Genomic DNA, 24552 nt, shown 5'->3' on the forward strand with positions numbered 1-24552 from the left:
TCCTCTGCATTGAGATCCACACTACCCGCTATTTTCAAACCTACCTTTCCTTCTGAATGTTTTACAGTCTTTTACACCATGTCGAGTTTTTAGTCTACTTCACACGAATTCACCACTGTCCACGAGTATTGAATTTTCCCTCCCGATAATTAGAGGACACGGGGTACGACGAACACTGCTTTAAGTAAAAAAAGGCTAAGCTCTACTACAAAAATATACGTGGTTGGTGTAATTGCACCTTACTCCATGGTGGCAAAAGAAAAACGCACCCCCCCCCCAAAAAAAAACATCAGGCGACTGATTCCCAACAGCCATACAATTCGTACAATAAAGTTTTACACTACTACCTTATCAATTGATAAAACCAAGCTCAAAGCAAGCAAAACACCTGCACAGTCGATGCAGAACCCTCGCAAAACAAGTCCATCCGCCGCCAAACCAACTCACCAAACTAGTAGTAGTATCGGTTGCGATCACTCTTTGCTGAGAAAGCACTAAACTACGAGGAATCTCTCGTGACCTCCAACATAGCGGGCGTGTGGCGGGTTTTACTCCGGCCTTCTCATAGAGTTATATTAGCCCTATGTGCCACGCCAACACCATGGAGTGTTTGCAGAGATGGGCGTGGTCTGCTCTTTTTTCTGCACCACGGTGCTCCTTCGTGTGGTCGAAAAGGCTGCCGCGCTGTTGGCGAAACTTCCATGTGGCGAGAAAAAAAAATAGTTGGCGCTTTTATACGATTTCGCGCTTATTCAGGCCAAGGTCGGGCCAAAGTGTACGAGAGGCAAAGTCAATGCATAGGCGTAATGCATGGGCGTATATATTGTCAAACTGACTTTTTTTTACTGTAAATCTGTACTCGAATACCTTCGAATAAAAAGGTTGCTTTTCTTTCTTTTCGTGAAACTAGCACTGTTTTTAATTATAACGTCATTTCAAGACCTTCCTGTCGAGCCACAGAAGAATGATGCAAGTAGGAGGGTTCCCAGCGGTTGCCATGCGCCTATACTATGTCTAGGCTGAACTTCACTTGTTCTGTGACGACCACGGGCTGGTTACAGGCACGTTTTGGTCACTCATACTCACTAATTCACACTGTGAATTTCGCGGTGTTCAATGCATACGTTGGACAGTGTAAGAACGAGCACCAAATGTTTTGCTTATTCAAGAAGTACACAACACGCTTTCAAAGTTTGGTGTACCTGGCATGAAACACTAAGGTGTAACGTAGCAGTGACAATTTGCACTGTTTCTTTTTTTAGTATTCTACCTCAGCGAATACTTAGTTTTTATTAGAAAGACGCCTCTATGCTTCATATTTTGGACTCTTTTATTTGGATGCACTCGAGAGTGCAGTAAATAAACACGAGACTGATATTGTCACTGTGCTACCAAATCATAATCAAAATTCAGATGACGAAACAGGAGACGATCACAACTCAAACGCTCTCAGGGTTAAAACGTGGGTAGTGTGTGTAGGTCAGCCAATCGAAGCATTCTACAATATTCCGGCAAAATTTCTTCGCACGTACCTCAATTCAATGACATGAATAAGGAACTTAGTCATATAGAGACTAACTGTGCTTCGGTTGACCACCTCATAAATATCCGTACGCGTTTTAAAAGCAAAATTATGAGACAAAGTAGGAGAGCAATACGATTGAACGATTATTTATCCCAGTTCTCCCCTCTGGAAGTCTTCAAAAAAATCAATGCTAGAATGCCTTCGTTTTTCTCAAATCAAGTATTTATCACAGAGCCATAACCGACCTTAATGAAAAAAAGTAACACTGCCACAGACAAATGAATACCTCATTACAATTACCTATGCGGAAAATACCACAGTTGAGATGCTAACGGACCAAAATAAATTCTGTCGCGGAATGCTAGCCTTCGATAGGTGAAGCGCTGCGAGAAAGACGAAGCTGCGAGACGAGCGACACCTGCCTTTATTGGCGGCAAATGAACACCACACTGTTTTTATGATGATAGTGCTGCACGCACTTCTTTGCGCTCCCTGAGGAGACAGCAGCCCACGGTCACTCCTTCTTCGTCATCGTCTGCTATCTCCGACAAATGCAATAACAAAGAATACTTTCCTTTAGTAGAGCTAGAATATTCTGGCGGTGATTCTTGCTCGTACGCTGAAAAAAAAAAAAACTATTCTGTGCGCTCTGTTGTCTGCCACGGTCTCCGCTGCCGTCAGAGTCCGCGGCCTCTCGCGGTAGCCGGGCGCGCATCGCGATACCCAATGATAATGCTGGGGAGCACGGCGATTGGGGGTGTTTTACAATACCACTGTAGACGGCTAATAGACAGCTAAATGGACGGTGGCCGTCCTATATCTGATTCCCATTCTCACGTAGCCAGCAAAACAGACAGCTTTGGGAAGATCACATCGTAAACAAATAAGATGCAGGCTACTTCGCTGTCTAAACAAGATGGCGGCTCAGCGAACGGCTCCGAAAGCTGCCATATTGTGTGTATTATGGCAATATATGCTCAATGTTGCAGACGCTCTATGTAGCAATAATACGCTCTATGTGGCAATAATACGCTCATTGTGTGTATCATTCAATTTTGTTTAGATTTTACAACGAAATAGGCTGAAAAAAGAGGTTACGTTTGTTTATCTCAGCATTTTATTCTCGACACGAGGTGGTGTCTTGTCGCCTGGAAACCATCCAGACGTCTTCTATTTCTCAAACGACATGTGTGCGATGCCGTATTCTAAGCTGTCAGCGTAGACTGTCTACAATGAGGCCTAAGAATCGGAACACAGCCTGGGACGGCTGGCGAGAAACACGCCGTGCGCCTGCCATATCGGAGGCCATGAACCTCAAGTCCCCGTAGGAAAGCGTGCGACGTCGCAGGCATCTTTCTAGAGAAGGCATTGCATATAAATACACACATGAACGCACACACACACACCCATGCACAAACCCTTTGGTTAGTGGTGAGCCAATGAGGCTCGCGCCCTGCGGTCACGTCATCAGTGACAAACCAATTAACAAGCCTCAAGAACAAAGCCGGCAGATGCTCGGTGATAACAAAAACAAAAAAGCGGGTGTCGGAGTTACGAACATTCCATTAGTGACTCGCTGTTGTTGCTGGTAAGTCTTGTCGTTGAACGGCTCCGGCGTGTTGGCAGGTCTACCAAGATTACACCTGTAGGTCTGTTACATCGAACATAATAAATATCGTAGCATAAATGGAGACATCCTGTTTATTTCATGTTCTTCATCCATGTGCGTCAGCTGCGTCCGTGTCGCCCCACCGCGGTGGTCTAGTGGCTAAGGTACTCAGCTGCTGACCCGCAGGTCGCGGGTTCGAATCCCGGCTGCGGCGGCTGCATTTCCGATGGAGGCGGAAATGTTGTAGGCCCGTGTGCTCAGATTTGGGTGCACGTTAAAGAACCCCAGGTGGTCGAAATTTCCGGAGCCCTCCACTACGGCGTCTCTCATAATCATATCGTGGTTTTGGGACGTTAAACCCCACATATCAAATCATCAGCTGCGTCCGTGTGTCATCGCACCGTGCTGTAGTCAATAGCGTCACCTATATTACAGAGGGACCATTCACTTTTTCGCCATCGGCAACTAGACGCAAAGACGATGACAGAAAACGTCAACTCACGTTTCGCCACGAAGCAGACTATCTGAATGCCTGACTGCTAGCTTGTGTAGCATTTGCATACATTTTTACGATTTCTTTTTGCTTTATATTGCCATGTTCTATTTCTCAGGCTTTGTTATCGCCCCAAAACACTACACAATTCTCAGCGCAAAACTTACGTGCAGTTTTCGAGAAGCTTCCGGACTTGAGTAGATCATTTTGATAAGATCACGTCCACTCTGCGAACTGTACAGATTATTCTGAAACCTACGCCACCACCAGCGATAACACTAGAACATTTGATGGCAAGAGTATAAATGCCGACACACTTCGCCGCTTGTCAGTGGTTGATCAACAGCCGACGCTCCGTTCACTAATATCTGTGCAAGACTGCTAATGTAATCGTACTTTCCATTTGCTGGGCACAGGTTCGCCCAAATAAACTGTTAAATCCCAACACAAAGTATCCTGTCTTCGGCCACGTCACGACCCCGTGACATCTGGTGGAGGTGCTGCTTTGTTCATGTATCGGTCGCCCCCGTCAAGCCGTGAACCCAGCCCACGTCGTGGAGAAGACACCAACGCCAACCAAAAGCAGCGAACAAGCCGCCGACAGCAAGGTCTCCCACCGGAGTATAGGCTTCTACAAGACAAGGTGCGGAAGACCAAGGCCATGACCTCGACTGCAGCGACAATGACAACCGCAGCGTCCCAGCCCGCGATCGTCATTGATCAACCCAGGGAACCACCACCGTTCCATCGGTCATCATTTGAAGACCCGGAAACCTGGCTAGAAACATACGACCGTGTGGCCGCCCTCAACCACTGGGACCATGACGAAAAGCTGCGTCGTGTGTACTTCTACCTGGAAGACACCGCAAGGACCTGGCTCGAGAATCGGGAGTCCACGCTCCGAACATGGGATGTCTTTTGCGGCGCATTCCTGCAAACGTTTGTGAGCGTCGCTCGCAAAGAGAGGGCCGCTGCTCTACTAGAGACCCGGGTTCAGCTACCAAATGAACAGGTTGCAATTTTGAAAGAGGAGAAGACCTGCCTATTCCGTCACGCTGACCCAGACATGCCTGAGGACAAGGAAGTTCGTTTCCTTATGCGAGGGGTCAAACATGAGCTCTTCACGGGACTAATGAGGAATCCACCGAACACCATTCAAGACTTTGTATCCCAGGCGACCACTATCGAAAAAACCCTGGACATGCGCACCAGACAGTATAATCGTCGCTTTACTTCAGAATGTCCAGATGCTCAAGCCAGTGACTCCAACGACCTACGTGAAACAATCCGAGCGATTGTGTGGGAAGAGCTGCGCAAGCTGTTGCCTTCGGCGCAGCCTCAAGTGAATTCGATCGCCGACATTGTGCGAGAAGAAGTTCGGCAATCGCTTGGAATTCTCCAAACACCGCTGCCCGAGCCAGAAACTATGAGCTTCGCCGCTGCAGTGCGCCACAACGCTCCTCCCCGTCCACGCCAAAGAACCAACCCGTCGCACTTCCGTCGCCAAACGCCACCGCCGCCACCACCCCCACCGACGTCCTACCGTTCGCCAGTGGGCCAGCGCAGTGCGCCGATGAAAACGGACGTTTGGCGTGCGCCTGAAAACCACCCTCTCTATTACCACTGTGGCGAGGCCGGAAACACTTACCGCCGTGTCCAGTACCGACAGATGAGAGTGCGTGGCTTCGCCGTCAATGCACCGCGTCCGCAGCGAGGAGAACGGCCACGTGACATCACCGACTACCTGACAGGAACTCAATGGACACCACGAAGTCCTTCCCGTACGCCGTCGCCAAGCCGCCGCATGTCACCGCACCCCTGGCAGAACCCTGGCCTTACGCGTGGCCGGTCTCCTAGCCCGTATCGGGGAAACTAAGGGCAGCTACCGATGAAGGTGCGGTTGCTTGCGACGAACTACGGAAGATCCTCCGACGATGACGACGCTGCGATAGAGCTTTCCGAACACAACGCTAACCAGGCAAAGCCCTGACCACGAAAGCTCACTTACCGAAGGTGGTTTGACGACGCAACAAGGAAGCAGCGGAACAAGTCGAAGCGGCCGTGAGCCCACGCCACGCCTTAACTGTAATGCGAGACGGCGAACTAGCGACCTCGACGTTCTTATAGACGGCCACAGTGTGACCGATCTCGTCGATACTGGAGCTGACTATTCCGTCATCAGTGGGTCGTTCGACGTGAAGTAAAAGAAAGTTAGGACAGCTTGGGAAGGCCCTGAAATCCGCACAGCCGGAGTTCATCTCGTAACGCCTGCAGGAATCTGCACAGCGAGAGTCGCCATTAACGGCCGTATTTATCCTACAGACTTCGTAGTCCTACAGCGTTGCTCGAGAGATCTCATCCTTGGTATTGACTTCTTATGACTCCATGGTGCTGTCATCAACCTAAGAACAAAGTCGATAACGTTATCTACAGAAAAAGCACTACCGCCGCGCACGCCGTCAGGAAACATTGCCCTGAATGTGCTGGAAGAACAAGTCATCGTTCCGCCTCGCTTCAGCGTCATTATTGCAGTCAGCGCTCCTGAATCACCTGGCTTTGATGGTGTCGTTGAAGGGAGTCAGCATCTGTTGGTCACCCGAAATATTTGCGTCGCAAGAAGAATTGCAGAGCTGTGGGGAGGCAAAGCAACGGTTATGCTCACGAATTTCCGCAATGAGTACAAAAATGTGAAAGGAACAACGGTCGCATACATCCAACAAATTGTGGACGCCACCAGTGCTTTCGCCCTCGCTGATTCTGCGGAACCTGCTGAGAGGAACAAAGCCCCTCCCACTGCTTTCGACGTCAATCCAAGACTTCCGAACCATAAGTAAGAACAGCTCAAGGCCCTGCTGCTGCAATACGAATATTGCTTTTGATCTTCATCGAAAAATCGGCAGACTCCAATCACGAAACATCGCATTTTAACAGAAGAAAATGCCAGACCACTCCGTCAGAGTCCGTACAGGGTTTCGACGCGAGAACGTGAGGCCATGAAGAGACAAGTTGATGAAATGTTGCGGGATGACATCATTCAGCCGTCCAAGAGTCCATGGGCGTCTCCCGTGGTGTTAGTGAAGAAAAAGAATAGGACCCTACTTTTCTGCGTAGATTATCGCCGCCTGAACAAAATCACAAGAAAGGACATGCATATCTCCCACGAATAGACGACGCACTTGATCGGCTCCATAACGCCAAGTTCTGTTCGTCAATAGACCTCAAGACTGGCTACTAGCAAATCGAAGTCGACGAAGGAGACCGAAAGAAGACGGCGTTTATAACACCAGATGGTCTCTTCAAGTTTAAGTTAATGCCCTTCGGCCTTTGCTCAGCGCCTGGAACTTTTCAACGCGTTGTGAATACAGTACTGGCAGGATTGAAGTGGCCGACTTGCCTTGTGTACTTGGACGACGTCGTCGTGTTTTCGAGCATCTTCGGCGCCTTGAAGCTGTACTTCAAGCCATCAAGATGTCTGGACTTACACTGAAGCCAGAAAAGTGCAGATTTGTGTACGAAGAGCTGTTGTTTCTAGGGCACGTGATTACCAATTCAGGAGTTCATCCCGATCCACAGAAAACAGCCGCCATCGCCGACTTCCCGCCACCCTCTGACAAGAAGGCGGTGCGCCAATTTCTGTGCCTGTGTGCCTATTATAGGTGGTTCGTGAAAAACTTCGCCCACATAACCGATCGACTATTTAACCTTACCAAGGCCGACACGGAGTTCAAGTGGAAACGCGGCAGGAACACGCTTTCCAGGAGCTTAAACATCGCCTCCAGACGCCTCCGTTACTTGCTCATTTCGACGAATTTGCGGAGACAGAAATACATACTGACGCAAGCAGCGTAGGGTCTTGGCGCCCTTCTTGTGCAGAGGGCTGACGGACTTAAAAGTGTTATTAGTTACGCCAGACGACCGCTATCCAAAGCAGAAGCCAATTATTCCACAACAGAAAAGGAGTGCCTCGCCATCATCTGGGCTACATCAAAATCTCGCCCCTACCTCTACGGCATGCGCTTCAAAGTTGTGAGCGACCACCACGCCTTATGTTGGCTAGACACCTTGAAGGACCCTTCAGGTCGCCTCACCTGATGGAGCCTGAGACTTCAAGAATATGACATTACCGTCGTCTACAAGTCCGGGAAGAAACACTTCGACGTCGACTGTCTCTCTCGTTCACCTGTCGACCAACCACTACCCCACGACCCTGGTGATGACTACCTCTTAGGAAGAATAATTACCAACGACTTCACTGAACGATGGCAGGCCGAGCCGGAGCTTAAGGCCCTAACAGAATACCTCGATGGCAGAACCGCCGAAGTCCCGAAGGTATTCAAGCGCGCACTTGCGTCGTTCTTCCTGCAAAACGGTCTTCTCCAAAAGAGAAACTTTTCACCGCTTCGAGCCAAGTACTTCCTTGTGGTGCCTTCAGCTCTGCGACCAGAACTCCTGCAGGCCCTGCACGACGATCCGACAGCAGGGCACCTCGGTGTTTTTCGCACGCCCGCGAAGATACAAGAAAGGTACTAATAGCCACGTCTTACCACCGACGTCTCTCGTTATGTGAGGACATGCCGGGACTGTAAACGACGCAGACACCACCGACAAGGCCGGCGGGACTTCTGCAGCCAAGTGAACCACCTCGCCGACCTTTCCGGCATATTGGTATGGACCTACTGGGGTCGTTCCCGACGTCGGCTTTCGGAAACAAATGAATCGTGGTAGCTAACGACTACCTCAGCAGCGACGTTGAGACAAAAGCCCTGCCAAAATTCTGTGCATCCGAGGTAACTAAGTTTTTCGCCAAAAATATCGTCCTACGTCACGGCGCCCCGGAAGCCCTTATCACCGACAGAGGAACGGCATTTACTGCTGACCTAACTCAAGCGATCTTGGCATACAGCCAGAAAAGCACCGCCGGATGACAGCGTACCACCCACAGACCAATGGCCTCACTGAGCTGCTAAACAAGACGATCGCCGACATGCTGGCAATTTCAATTTCAATTTCAATTTGAGATTTATTTTTCTGTACGTGCAACAGAACAAACGAAGCAAAAGCAAAAGGCTACATAGCCTGACGGAGGCTTTCTTGTATCGTCTGGCTTCCTATACAGTCTGGCAAAATAAAATAAAATAAAAACTAAAAATAACATGTCATACACAACTTAGCCGCAATTAGAGAGCATCATAATATACGTCGATGTCGAACACAAGACGTGGGACGCCATTCTTCCGTACGTGGCCTTCGCATACAACACGGTGGTGCAGGAGACGACGCAGATATCTCCATACAAATTGGTCTACGGAAGGAGCCCGGCAACGACGCTCGATGCCATGTTACCCAACATCACCGACGAAGAAAACCTCGATGTGAGTGAGTACCCTAAACGCGCCGAAGAAGCTCGACAACTCGCGCGTCTCCGTATCAAGAATCAACAGACGACCGACAGCCGCCGTTACAATCTTCGACGATGCTTCGTGGAATACCAGCCCGGTGAACGTGTTTGGGTATGGGCGCCGATACGCCAACGTGGACTAAGTGAAAAGCTCCTGTGACGGTACTTTGGACCGTACAGGGTGGTTCGACGTCTCGGCCCACTTGATTACGAGGTTGTCCCCGACGGCATCACAAACTCTCAACGACGCCGATCACTACCTGAAGTCGTCCATGTCGAGCTCCTCAAGCCGTTTCATGAGCGTTAAAAAACTGAAACAGTGTTTTTTGTGCTATTGTTGTGTCGTAATTTATTCATTGTACTTTCTTGCGTTATTTGTTTACCTTCATCTTGAGTTAAAGCATCGGGCAATGCCTCTTTCAGAGGGGGGCAATGCCACGTTCCATTTCTCAAGTCTTGTTATCGCCCCAAAACACTAAACAATTCTCAACGCAAAACGCGCTTGCAGTTTTCGAGAAGCTTCCGGACTTTAGTAGATCATTTCGATAAGATCACGTCCACTCTGCGAACTGTACAGATTATTCTGGAACCTACGCCACCGCCAGCCATAACGCTAGAACATTCGATGGCAAGAGTATAAATGCCGACGCATTTCGCCGCTTATCAGTAGTTGATCGACGGCCGACGCTCCGTTCACCTCTATCTGTGCAAGACTGCTACTGTAATCGGACTTTCCGTTTGCCGGGCACAGGTTCGCCCAAATATACTGTTAAATTCCAACACAAAGTATGCTGTCTTCGGCCACGTCGCGACCCCGTGACAATATCGAAATTTCATTTATTAACTTCAAATTCATAACTAACTTACTTAATGATCCAGCCCCCCGGTTCTTGGCCAGTCCCCCTTTGTGGGCGAGTGCTAGCAAAGCAAAAGGCTCATCACCATCATCATCAAAACAGCATTCGTAATACCAACGTCAGTAGTATGACATTTATCTGTATTTAGGCCAGGAAAAAGTGGTGTATGCACCGTGGCACTGTGAAAAAGGCGGCTTGGAATAGCATGCTTAAGGCTGTTTCACATGCCGCGATTGCATCGAAAAAACTCGTTCCGTTCGCTCCAATCGCACGGTTCACAACCGACGCTAATGGCGGTTTTGTTTCACATCGACCGCGAACGGTCCGCGATTTCCGCTCTGCGACTGGAGCGGCGAGCAACGTTCTTGCCACCGTTCGTTGTGGCAGATAATAGAATTTTTCAAATATAGCATTACCGTCTGTGCGCCATGATATTATTACGTTTCTATAAATGGTAACGAAGTGCGCTTGCTTTTCGTCATTTAGGAACACTTTCCAATCTAACTACGCTTTAAAAAGCGCAACAGAGGCATTTACCAAAACAAACACGTCTACGCAATTTCGATAGCTTGGCCGGCCCGACCCTATTTCGACAGGTCCCGAACAGAAATCACTCCCGCCGCTGCGATCACGGCGAAAACTTTTAACATCTCGGTAGCTCACCGCACACCACTGCAGCGGGAGCGAACTGCCTTTTTTTTTGCTCTGAGCGAATTCTCAAACTGAAAATCGCTCCTTTTTGTGTCTTGTGAAACGGCCTTTAGGCGCATTTTCTGCTGTTCCCGTGACGTCCTCACATCTGAGTGGCTATGAAAGAGGAAAAGGAAGAGAAAAGCGCTGTCCCGTTACTGCCTCTCTGAATGAGGGCACCTCCACAGGAAAGCGCAGGGAAGGGGGAATGGGAATGAAAGAGTCAGAAGAGAAGAGGTAAGTATAGAGTGGTGAAATGCATTCGATCAGTGGTCTCGCGCACGCGTGCATGAAAACAAACGCGAAAGCGCGACGTAAAGAAAGGCCCGCGGAGAAGCCGAGGGGGGGGGGGGGGGAGGAGATGCGCCCGTGAAAGGAAAAGAGGAAAGGAAAAAAAATAATAAAAAATAAATAAAAGAAACCACTAGACAAGTGGAAAGAAGGTAGGGCACTCCCGATCTGATAGTGAAGTGGAGATAGTGTATGCTGCAAAAGCTTAATGCGCCCACATAGAGTAGGAAGGGAAAAAAAATTAAGAAAAGGAAAAAAAAACAAGAAGAGTAGAATAATAATAATAATAGTAATAAAAAGAGCGTCAGGCAGCTCCGAGCAGCCCATGTAAACAAGTACACGTGGAACTCGGAGCAAGGAAAAAAAAAAAAAGAAGGACGTGGTGCGCAGCGCGATGTAGCAGTAAGGGAAGGAAAAAAAAAGAGGGGAGTAAGGATACGCGCTAATAAAGTATGCCAGATGCAACCGACTGGAACTCACCACCAAGAAGGCCAGCGGCACAGTGATGAGCACGATTTATGACGGACTGGAGCCGGATTCTCGATAACCGGGTGTGTCCTCCAGGTTGATTCCAAACTGTTGGGCACAAGCCTCGAAGGTGAAGAGGGCCCAAGAAGCCAGATTTCAATCATAGCCAAGTGGTAGGGCCCTGAGCGCCCTTCCAAGTGCCTTAGCAAGGGCGATCAGGTGGTCGTTCCTTATTTGGTCCTCAGGTTGCTGCGAGGTTGCAGCAGCAGGCTCCATCGTTGCGCTTGTGTTGACGGTGACGGGAACCGGCGGTTGCAAAAAAGCGCGCGGTGTCTGCGTCACTGTCGAGCGCTTTTGGACGACAGTTGGGGCCGGCTGAGCTGTGGCCGAGAGCGGGGCAGTCGTCGTTGTTGTGGGGACGACGGGCGCACTCGTTGCAGGACAAGGGGCGGTATCCGACGTGGTGTCGGAGGTACCGACGAGCGCATCCCGGAAGGAGCGACCCTTGATGATGGAGGGGTTGCTGCCAGGGGTCCTGGCGTGCTGCAGGGCTTGGCGGCGAGTCACCGTGCCATCAGTTGAGACCATGATGACCGCAGCCTTGCGATGAACTTGCCAGGCTGGACAGCGGGGCGCGGTTGCAGGGTGTTTCCCGCCGCAGTTTAAGCAACGGGGGTGTGCTGCACACGACTCTGGGGCGTGCTTGAGGCCGCAGCGCAGGCACCGTTCGTCCCGATAGCAGGTGGCGGTTGCGTGCCCGAAGCGGCCGCAACGGGAGCATTGCAGAGGCCGGGGCTGTCGGGGTCGAACTGGGCGCCTTTGCTTGTAGAGCAGGATATCCGGTGGGACAGTAGTCCCAGCGAAAGTGAGGTTGAGGCAGTTGCCTCTGCGTACACCGGACACGATGGGCACGGGTGAGGCAAGGTTGTCGGCGAGGTCCTCGAAGGCGATCGTTGGGTCCACTCCGAAAACCATGCCAACGCAGGTGTTGAGGTCGAGTTGTTTGGCTCGAACTTTCGTTGTACAAATCGTTCCGACCTGGAGTAGGGCAGTCAGATCGGTGTTGGGATGGCTGTCCACAGCAACAAGGTTGCGCCGGAAATTCACCTGCACTCGCTTGGTGGCTGGAAATCCCAAAAGGAAGGCGGCGATTGCATCCCTCGAAGCAGCCAGGAAGTTAGCCTTCTTCCCGACAGGCCGAAAGATGACGGTGGCCGCACATCCAATCGGAGGAAGGTCGTTAACAAGTTGAGGACCCACAGAACGCGGGAGCGTGCTTGGGGACACGCCGCGCTCGCTGGAGCCAGACGCCGTTTGCTCGGCGGCCGGAGTGGTTGAAGGAGATGATGAGGTGTTGCTGCCAGGGGGGTATCCCTCGCAGATAGCCACGGCCGTGGCAGGAGACGAGCAAGATCCGGTATTCGCCTTCCCTTTGCTTGAAGCTGCGGAGACAGCAGCAGTTTGACTGTTGCTGGCTTTCTGCGGCACGGGTATTTTAGAGCTGGCTGGCTTGGCTGAGGCCTGCTGCTGAGTTGGCACCGAGGATGATGCCGAGGCTGCCGGAACGGCATCCTGCTGCGTAGTTCTTTTTCTGGTGCCTCGCCGAGGTGCCATAAGTAGCCCTAAAATGGCTGCGCGCGAGGAGCGCGGAGCGAAATTCGGGGTGAGGACGGGAGCGCAAAAAAACACGTCTTCCTTGCTTGAAATCTCATCGGCCGTGCGTCCTCACATCGCTCTCTTGTATCCTATGTTTGGGCTGGAGTTCTGGGCATTCTCTTCTGCACACATTAAGCAAACTCTCTCGACCAAGTGCTGGTACTCTGGCTAAACGAGAGTGAACATACAGTCACGCTTCTGAAATAGAGTTCATACACCCACTGTGGGAGTTGCGCTACTATCTCAAAGAGTTGTACAATCTCGTAGGATTAGAGTGCACCAATTCCATCCAAGAGTAGAATCATTTCTGCTGCGCAAAGAAACGTCTCAAAAATATATACGTCGAGTATTTTATAAAAGCAGTGAACTGCATAGATTGCTTCAAGCTTACGTCACATATGCAGGACGGACATCGGCATACAGAATATAATAGTACGCAACACAGCAATCAACAACACTAAACACATACCTCTCACGCTACGGACAACCAATCACACAGCAACTGCTATTTATACTCATGATGCCTAGCCCCGTTCCAGTGTGGGCGGCGCTACATTTCTTTTACGCGTTATGAAGAGCATATATACATCTAGCATGTGTAACCATATAGAGATCGTTAGGTACTCTGTAGGCACGTCGACCTTTTATTACAAAAGTACATGACATACAACGCCGTTTTCAATACTGAATTCCTATTATCAGCTGGTATTCCGTCATATCGGCTCAATGCGTTAAAGCTACTTGTTCCAGTGCTTACAAACACTGTTGCGCTTACATTAGGCGCTCACAAACACAGATGGGACGATCTGTCAAAAGTGCTGGCCGAAACTTAATCTACGAACGTTATGATCCGGCATCCAATCCCACTTGCGATGCTGCTGTGTGTATTTGTACGCCAGAAAAACAACGCTGGTCAGTGACACCACAACTCAAACTCATCTCCGGCAATAAATATAGTTTTGCTTACTTAGTCTACACTTTAATACAACAATGAGAAGCTTGCGGATCACTCAAGCGTCAGCCTTCGGGAGCCATCTCTGCCGAGATAGGTTTAGGTAAATGTGACCCGCACAACTCCAAGCGAGTGTAGGCCTAGCTCACTGGCCGAGTCCGTCATACATGCCATCGGCACTTCTGGGTTTAATACAGCGGTATACACAGAAACTTTTTGGGGCAGGGGGTGTGTTCACACAAACCTGACGGAGGGGTTGGGCCCAGGCATCAGCTTGTCTCTGTGACGTCACTATCGGCGGTAGAGTAAATAAACAGATGGCGCACATTCATATCAAGTCATGAGATTCCCCCTCTCCTTATGGGTATGGTTGTGAAAAGAGTAAGTAAAAGTACTGTAAAAATGATTTATATGTGGAGTTTAACGTCCCAAAACCGCCATATGATTATGAGACACGCTGTAATAGAGGGACTCAGAAATTTAGATCACCAGGTTTTTTTAACATGCACCCAAATTTGTTCACACTGGCAGAAAGCATTGGCGTCTCCATCGAGAATGCAGCCACTGCAGCCGGGACTTGATCCCAAGACCTGCGGGTTAGCAGCCGCGTACCTTAGCCACAAGACCACGGCGGCGGTGCAGTACTTTAAGAAGTACTGTAAAATACAATAAACGACAGGTACAGTGACCGTTTGGAGCAATCACCTCTCGCCGCACCATTGAATGGTACAGTCTTCGAAAACTCATTATTGCGATATACTACCCGATTGAAGAAGACATGGGAAATCATTATTTTTTTTTAGGTGTAGATCAAGTAGTCCTCATCGGGGCGAAGTGCGTTTGACAGGTAAAAGAGGGTTCAACGTACAACGAGAAACGAGAGGCCTACGCAGCATTTTTTGTACATTCATATTTACATTGTGATTTGTTTACTTGGCTGAGCGAATTTCTTACTGTCGATGTCTTTCACACCATGCCTATGGCAATGATTTTTATATTATTCTTTATATGTTTAGCCGTCCTGACGCAGTGGTAGCTTTTACTTAACTTTTTTTTTGCTTTACTGCGTGCATCCAAGCATGCTTGCTATACGCGCTAAGTAATTTTTTGTAAGATATGCTGCATGTCGGTAATACCATTTTACACATGATCTTTTTCGGGCAGATTTTCAGTTGCACTGTGACTACTGATAGCAATGATGTATATACTCCAATCTTGAGGGTTTTATTGTGCAATGTGCGAGGCCAAGATCATCATTGATGCGAAATATTCACTTGGTCTCAATCGAAAGTGCACGTGCGACAGGACAATTCCTACTCACATAGAAATAGCTTGCTCGCTTGTGTCTATGTGTTGTAAAACCTAAATTCGCGCAAAAATGTCTAACGTTCTCGTTTTTTTCTTAGACTATGTCGCTCTGCTTCCTGAAACAATAGCGTTGTGGCAAGGTATCTTCTGTTGTTTGCAAGCCTGCAGCCGCCATTTCTTCGTACGTAAACAGATTCAGAACTGTACGGAATATTTCACCCCGCAGCATTGTATATGCCATGTATACGCTTTTCTAAACAGTACGTGCGTTAATTTTTGAAGCGCTTACGCCGGTGCGAAAAAGAGCAGCCTCGTACACAAAAAATTGCGAGTTGGTCGCTGTGCATATTAGTCGCTGCGCATATACGCAAAAACATTCAAATACGCACAAAAACGTGGTATGTTCTAGTTACTTTTTATGTAGCTCTCTTCACTCGTCTTCCTAAAACAATAGCGGTGCGGAAAGGTGTCTTTCATTGTTTGCAAGCGTGCAGCTGACTTTTTTCTTTACTTGAACAGATTCAGAACTGTACAGAAAATTTCACCACGCATCATAAGTGCATTCATGTTTCCAACACTTACACCAGCTTAAACAGAAGCAGCCTTAAACCACACAAATTCTTCATTGACCGGTTCACCAGTGATGAAAGAATAAACTCCGGAGTTACTCAGAGCATAGTGCACAATAATCTATTTCTCAGATCTCGTGAACAACGACGATAACTGCCAACGCATGCAACACAAGTTTACTTACGTGCTACCGTTCACCGTCCATGCCTCTTGGTTCTCTGTTTCGGGCGTTCCTATGCAAGTCGCTGGGATTTCACTGCCGCCATCCACTGCATCGCGTTCATCAACATTTGTGGTATTTCATCACAACACGACAGAAACTACAAAGCTTCCATATGGGGGTAATCACAAGCGTGAGACAACTCGCGCGCAATGTAAGATACTGGGCCAGCGCGACCTTATCGGCACCTGAAGGGACGCGGAGGAAATGTATACCTGCAAATCTTTCCACTAGGCGAGAATCGAGCGCTAGTGTTAAAAACAGAACTTTACCAGCCGACATGTATTGTCACTAATGTTCTCGTTTCTCGCATCCGTGGTCGCTATCCGAACATTGCTAACCTAGTCACTTTCTAGCAATGCGATGTCACCCCCTCGAAATTCGCTGCTTACACGTATTGCTTGCCAGTTCGTGTCCTGGGTCATCAGCGCTCTCCTATGACACTCGATTGTCGCGCCTAAACACCGTATGGTATAATGCTTTGTGATTATTTGCCGAAAAGCAATGCTGCTTCCAGCGCACACTTGACAACTTGCAAAAATGAGAATGCCACTTGTCACAGGCAGGCAGCTTCCTCGAAGTCGCCGGCCAGGGGCTGGCGCGTAAGAGCACTTTAGGCTTTCAGCATTTCCGGCCTTTTCCGGTATATTTATTAGACCACTTCAACGAGCGCGTTAAGAAGCTTTAGTACACCTTGAAGATGCTTTCTTTGCTTCTGCCACAAAACATTCGTGATTCTGCCTTTCTTCCTACAGCTGAGTTTACTGATGTGTATACTCGAACATTATCTCAACTTCAACATTGCAAGGAGAGTTAGCCATACAGGCTGCGAAACGAAAGTGAGAGAAGCGAGAAACGCTGAGCATGTCTGCGATGCAAGCGGTTGCCAATTGTCCAGAGGTATTCTTTCCAAATGTGCACAATCTTCTGAAAATTTCGGAAACTCTGCCAGTGATCACAGCTTAAGCAGAACGCTTTTTTTCATCTCTGAGACGCCTAAAATTGTATCTGAAAACTAAAACAATAAGAGCTGGTTTGGCATTGCTCTCTGAACATTCACCGTGAAATACAAAGCTGTCGGGAAGACATTCTCTCTTTTTTTAATGGAAACGTAGTCGGCTTCAGCTGAATGTGTGTGTAATATCAACCATAAGCGCCAGTTCGATCAAGGATGAAAATTAACTAAAGAGATTCTTGGATTTATATGTTCCGAAAAAGAGTAGAGACACAGTTTTTAATGATCAATTGATGCGGTTTGACATGAGCGACTTCAATGTCAATGTAGGAAATAAGCAGGCTGGACACCAGGCAGTAGAAGATTGTGGCATCGGTACTAGAAATGCCAGAAGGAAGCTATTAGTAGAATTTCAGTATATATAGTAGAAATCGCAGTAGCATTCGCAGCTCTTAGTAGAACGCACTAATTTACGGATCTTGAATACCTTCTACAGAAAACGAGGAAACCGTAAGTATACATGAAGGAGTCCTAATGACGAAAGTAAGAACAAAATAGGCTTTATACTAACTGCACACCCAGGCATTGTGCAGGATGTGGAAGTGCTTGGCAAGGTACGATTCCGTGACCATAAAATGGTATGGTCTCAAATTCGTCTAGACTTGAAGAATGAACGACAGAAACTGGCACGCAATAAGCCAATATATGAGCTAGCACTGAGATAGAAAGTACAGGAATTCAGAGTCTCGCTTCAGAACAGGTACTCGGATCTTATTGAGTAAATCACTCTTAGCGTTGACTCAATGATTGATAATATGACGAGTATCATTACGGAGTGTGCAGTGGAAGTTGGAGGTGCGGTAGTTAGACGAGAGACTTGCAAGTATTCCCAGGAAACAAAGAACCTCATCAAGAAGTGTCAAAGCATGAAAGCATCATCTAGAACAGTTACAATAGAGGTGGCAGAGATTTCGAAGTTGATTATTAAGCGTAAGGTATTTGATGTAAGAAGGTATAACATGAATAAAATTGAACACGCTCTGAAGAACGGAGTAAGCGTCAAAGCAGTCGAGAGGAAACTCGGGATAGGCAAAAACAAGATGTGCACTGCACTAAGGGACAAGGAAGGCAAGGTAACTACCAATATGGATATGATAGTTAAACTAGCGCGGGAGTTTAACAGATATCTATCTGTGCAGTAGCCGGGACAACCCCGACCTTAATATAAGAACCAGCAGTAACCCAAACGACATCCCACCCCTAATGATAGAAGTCAGAAAAACCTCGGAAGGAATGCAAAGAGGCAAAGCTGCTGGTGAAGATCAGGTAACATCAGATATGCTAAAAGATGAAGGAAACATTGTATTAGAAAAACTAGCCACCCTGTTTAAAAAGTGTCTCCTGACGGGAAGAGCACAAGAATCTTGGAAGAATGATAACATCACCTTAATACATAAGAACGGAGATGACAAAGACTTGAAGAAAACAGGCCGAGCAGCTTGCTCTCCGCCGTATACAAGCTATTCATAAAGGCTATTGCTAACAGAATTAGGACAACATTGGAATTCAATCAATCAAAGCAACAAGCAGGAATTCCGACAGGCTATACTGAACAATCGACCACATTCATACTATAAATCACTTAATAGATAAATGCTCAGAATACAGCCAACCACTGTACATAGCCTTCATGGATTACAAGAAGGTGTTTGATTCAGTAGGACTATCAGCAGTCATGCGGACATAGTGGAATCAGGGCATCGACGAAGCATATATAAACATCCTGGAAGAAATATACAGGGGATCTACTGTTAGCCTAAAGCTCTCTAAAGAAAGCGACAAAATACCAATCAAGAAGGGCGTAAGGCAGATGAATACAATATCCCCAATGCTCTTTACCGCGTGCTTACAGGGGGTTTTCAGAGGTCTCTATTGGGAAGAGTTAGGAACAAGAGTTAATTGAGAGTACTTAAGTAACCTACGCTTCGCCGATGATATCGCATTGCTGAGTAACTGAGGGGACAATTTGCAACTCATTATCACGGAGTTTGACAAGGAGAGCAGAAAGGTGGGTATTAAAATTATTTAGCAGAAAACGAAAGTAGTATACAACCTCGGTTGAGAACAGCGCTTTGAGATAGATATTAGTGCACTTAATGTTGTAAAAAACTACGTCTACTTAGGACAGCTTATAACCACGGATCCAAACCACGAAAATGAAGTAACTAGTAAAATAAGAATTAAGTTGGAGCACATTTGGCAAACACACTCAAGTTATGACTGGTATATTGCCACTATCCCTCAAGGGGAAGGTATATAAAAGCTGCATCTTGCCGCTACTTAGCTGTAGAACCAAAACCTTGAGTTTTACAAAGAGTGTTTAGCTTAAATTGAGGGTGACGCAGCGAGCGATCAAAAGGAAAATCATGCATGTAACCTAAGAGACAAGGAGAGAACAGAGTGGGTCAGGGAACCAACCAGGGTTAAGGATATCATAGATTAAATCAAGCAGAGATAATGGATATAGGCCGGGCATGTAGCGCATTTGCAGGATAACTGCCGGTCATTGAAAGTAACTGACTAGATTCCCAGAGACGGCCGGTGGGTTAGGGGGTGACAGAAAGTGATTGATTGATTTGTGGGGTTTAACGTCCCAAAACCACCATTTGATTATGAGAGACGCGGGTGACAGAAACTCGGGTGGGAAGATGAGATTAAGAAGTTTGCTGGTATAAAGTGGCGGCAGCAATCGCAGCAACGAGTTACGAGTTGACTGGCGGAACATGGGAGAAGTCTTTGTCCTGCAGTGGACGTAGTGAAGCTGATGATGATGATGATAATGATGATGATGATACAAAACCACGATATGGCTACGAGAGACGCCGTAGTGGGGTGCTCCGGAAATTTTGCCACTTTACTTCTTTAACATGCACCTAAATCAAAGTGCTCGGGGCTCAAGCATTTTCGATTACATCAAAAATACGACAGGGATGAGATCCCGCTACCTACTCCCTGCTTTTCAGTGACACATTTCACTTGCAGGCGTGGTTAACGAATACGAAATGCGTGAACGACAATGCTACAAACCAAATTTGCATGTGACAATTCTAACAATTTTGGGTAACTTATGGGGCATGTAATGCGACATGCAATGCGCAGGATAATCTTTGTGTCAATTGAAAAAGACAATCTACAGTATTCCGCTATGTAATGTGTCTGTTTCCGGCGTGAGACAACGCTTGCACAATGTTTCTTTCATTTCCTGTAAAAAATTATGGTTACTTTTTATACTGCTCGTAATTTTACGCAATGACACGCACACCTGTGTTTCTTCTTTTTGTGCATTTCCTATCGTGTGTCATGTCGCTAGTTTCAGAAATTGCTTGGTGTGCCCTTGTAGTCATGTCAATGCAAAGAAATGAACAGAAGAAGCGATTCAATATATGTATTTTGTGGTATATTAGTTAAGCTTTATGTTCCTCATTTTCATACTGTTTGCCACAGTGCTGATCAATAAACCTGTGCTCCCTTAAGCTGCCCACACTGCATTTCTCATTACGGTGCTTTAGATGTTTGACCACAATCTTTTTATTTAGGAGCCTAAGTTACATGATGAGTATTTTAGTAGGGCTCTCTAAGGCTGTGATTAGCCTGCACGTTTGCCTGCGCTGCACCTTCGTCACTAGACAACACTTTGGAGTGCCTTAGAGGTTTGGGCATGATAAAGATATATATATAAATATATTCTTACAAGGAAACGTATATCTGCAGATATTTACGATGAATACAGGCGACGGCAATGCCTGGCACACTGGCGGGCTGGGACCAGTCTCTATCCACTTCGTAGTCTTTTCTTTCAGGCAGCGACCCTCTACCGCTTTATGCCCCAATCCCACGACTGCCTTGTGGCACTACCCGGCGGCGTTAGAGCGCCGACCCGGCACTTGTCGCGAAAGGGGAGTGTTGGGTGACACATAAGGCTTCAGTCTTACGACGTGCACAAAAGTGGGTGGTGGTGGCGTTGAGTGCGCTTCGTCGACGACTCGCTGTATCTCGTAGGCGAGGTTGGTGATCTTGCGTAGGACTTTGTATGGTCCGTCATAGCGAAATAAAAGTTTTTCTGAGAGGCCGATGTGACGACATGGGGTCCACAAGAGTACGAGAGAACCTGGTGCATAGAAAACTTCGCGGTGGTGACGATCGTATCGATCTTTCTGATAGGCTTGAGAAAGTATGAGTCGTTCTCGGGCAATCTGTCATGCTGCGTCGGCTCGCTCTATGGCATCGCGGACGTATGTGACAGGGGAGCTTGAACCAGCGGGAAGGAGTGTATGAAGAGGCTGAGAGGGTTCCCGTTCATAAAGAAGGTAGAACGGGGAATAGCCTGCGGTGTCATGTCTCGAGGAGTTGTTAGCGAAGGTGACGTAGAGTAACGTTGCGTCCCGGTCACGGTGGTCTGGAGAAACATACATTGACAACATGTCCGTGATAGTGCGATTCAGGCGCTCTGTAAGTCCATTAGTTTGTGGATGGTATGCCGTTGAGAACTTGTGGTTCGTACGTGGAACAGGAACGTAGGATATCCTGGACGACGCGAGATAAAAAGTATTAGCCTTGGTCAGTAATGAGCTGTCGAGGAGTGCCGTGATGCAATATGATGTCATGCAGTAAAAAGTCGGCGACATCGGTAGCGCAGCTGGTTGGAAGAGCGCGGGTGATCGCATAACGTGTCGCGTAGTCGGTCGCCACGACAACGCATTTGTTCTCGGATGTAGAAGTGGGAAATGGCCCGAGAAGGTCGAGCCCCACGCGGTAGAATGGTTCAGCAGGGATCTCAATAGGGTTAAGAAGTCCAGCTGGAAGCGATGTTGGTCGTTTTCGACGTCGACAAAGGTCGCAGCTGGCGACATACTTTTGCACAGAGCGATATAGGCGTGGCCAGAAAAAACGGCGCCGGACGCGATCATAAGTGCGGGTGACTCCCAGGTTACCAGCGGCAGGTTCATCGTGAAGCTGTCGGAGAACATCTAGACGCAAATGGGAAGGCACGACGAGAAGGCGGTCAGGACCTATAGGGCGCATGTTGTGGCGGTAGAGAACACCTTCATGAAGGAAGTACAAGTTCAGAGAAGTGGATGCAGTGGCGGAACTCAGGCTTTCTATGATGGGAAGTAAATCCGGGTCGCGGCGCTGCTCAGAAGCGATATCAAGAAAGTCTGATATTGATAAGACGCAAGCCTCCGTAGCTCTCTCTAAGACATCTGGTGGATCCACTGGATACCGTGACAGGCAGTCGGCGTCTTGATGGAGGTGACCAGATTTATACACGACCGAGAAGGTGTATTCTTGGAGGCGGAGAGACCAACGACCGAGACGTCCCGTGGGATCCTTGAGCGAGAAAAGCCAGCAGAGTGCATGATGATCAGTTACAACAGTAAAACTGCGGCCGCAGAGGTACGGGCGAAATTTAGCGACAGCCCAAACAAGAGCAAGACACTCTCTTTCAGTGATGGAATAGTTCGTCTCGGCAGTGGATAAAGGCGGCTGGCGTAGGCTATGACACAGTCACGTCCATGCTGACGCTGAGCTAAAACAGCACCAATCCCGTGGCCACTAACGTCCGTACGAACTACTGTCGGGGCAGTCTGATCGAAGTGGGCTAATATTGACGTAGTCGTGAGGGCTGCAATGAGCGCCAAAATTGCAGCACCTTGAGGCGAATGCCAAGTAAATGGGACATCTTTTTTAAGAAGCTCGGTGAGAGGCCGCACAATATCGGCGAAATTCCGGATGAAGCGGCGAAAATAGGAGCACAAACCAAGGAAGCTCCGACATCCTTAGGAGAAGAGGGCATGGGAAATTGAGTAACTGCGCGAATTTTGTCCGGATTGGGCTGTACCCCAGATGCGTTAACGAGGTGACCAAGTACAGTTATTTCGCGACGGTCGAAACGGCATTTGGAGGAGTTCAGCTGGAGACCAGCGTTGCGGAATACTTGGAGAATACTTGACAGTCGCTCAAGAAGGCTTGCGAACGTCAGTGAAAAAACAATTATATCATCTAGGTAGCATAAGCAAGTGGACCATTTGAAGCCGCGCAGAAGGGAATCCATCATGCGTTCAAAGGTGGCCGGCGCCTTACAAAGCCCAAACGGCATTACTTTAAATTGGTATAACCCATCGGGGGTCACAAATGCTGTTTTCTCTCGGTCCCGTGGGTCAACAGCGATCTGCCAATAACCAGATCGAAGGTCAATGGACGAGAAAAACTTTGCGCCATGAAGGCAGTCAAGGGCGTCATCTATTTCTTGTAAGGGGTAAACGTACTTCTTAGAGACCTTGTTGAGATGTCTATAGTCGACGCAAAACCGCCATGTGTTGTCCTTCTTCTTGACAAGCACGACCGGGGATGCCCACGGACTATATGAGTGTTCGACGACGCCTTTGGCGAGCATTTTCTCGACCTCTTTCTGGATGACAGAGCGTTCGGCAGCGGAGACGCGGTAAGGGCGGCGATGAATTGGGTTGACATCGCCGGCGTTGATGTGATGGGTCACAGCTGATGTCTGGCCTAAAGGGCGGTTGTCAAGATCGACTATGTCCGCATAGGATGTCAACAGACCATGGAGGTCTTGTGTTTCGGAGGGCGAAAGATCTGGCGCTATCATTTTGGCAATGTCAATGCTTGACAGGTTGGGCACAGTGAGCAAGTCGACGTGTGGAGTAGGTCTCTGAGCCGATAGTTCAGAAATATCACACTCTTGCAACGACGACATGGCGCCTAGTTTAATACCAGCAGGCAGCACGTGCGTGGAGAAACCAAAGTTCAAAAGAGACAGATGTGTCTGGTTGCGGCGTACTCTCACCATGGTGTGCGGGACAGCAATGGAGTGCTTTAGCACAACGTCGGTAATAGGTGAAACGACGACATATTCACCATCGCGCACAGGCGGATCACGCACGAGCTGCACGTAAGTCGCGGCTTGCGGCGGAAGATGCAGGAACTCGGTGGCACAACGGTGACTTTGAGCATCACGGGCAACAGCAGCGTCAAAAGGTAGTTCCAACTGAAGAAGACCCGTCGAGCAGTCGATAAGGGCGGAGTGCGCAGAGAGAAAGTCGAGACCAAGAATCACGTCATGTGGGCACTGCTCAAGCACGGTGAAGAATACGACGATGTGGCGCCGAGCAATACACACGCGCGAGGTGCACATGCCGAGAACGGTAGATGTGCTCCCATCGGCAAGCATTACTGCCCACTTAATATAAGGCATGATCACTTTTCGCAGTTTAATACAGAGAGCAGCACTCATGACTGAAATTTGTGCGCCAGTGTCTATGAGGGCTGTAACGGTAACGTCATTCACCAAAAGGTCCAAAATATTGCGGCGTGTAGGAATCGTCAACAGAGGATTTGCAGGATGGGTCGTTAATGCAGCGTCACCTCCGGGTGCTGCATGGTCTAGTTTCAAGAGGTTGAGGGCCCAGGTCGTGCAGGGGACCTGGATCGAGAAATCATCGGCGAGAGAGATCGGTGGCCTTGGGGTGATGGTGACCGGCT

This window comes from Rhipicephalus microplus, chromosome X, assembly GCF_043290135.1.
Source record: "Rhipicephalus microplus isolate Deutch F79 chromosome X, USDA_Rmic, whole genome shotgun sequence".
NCBI classification, from domain to species: Eukaryota; Metazoa; Arthropoda; class Arachnida; order Ixodida; family Ixodidae; genus Rhipicephalus; species Rhipicephalus microplus.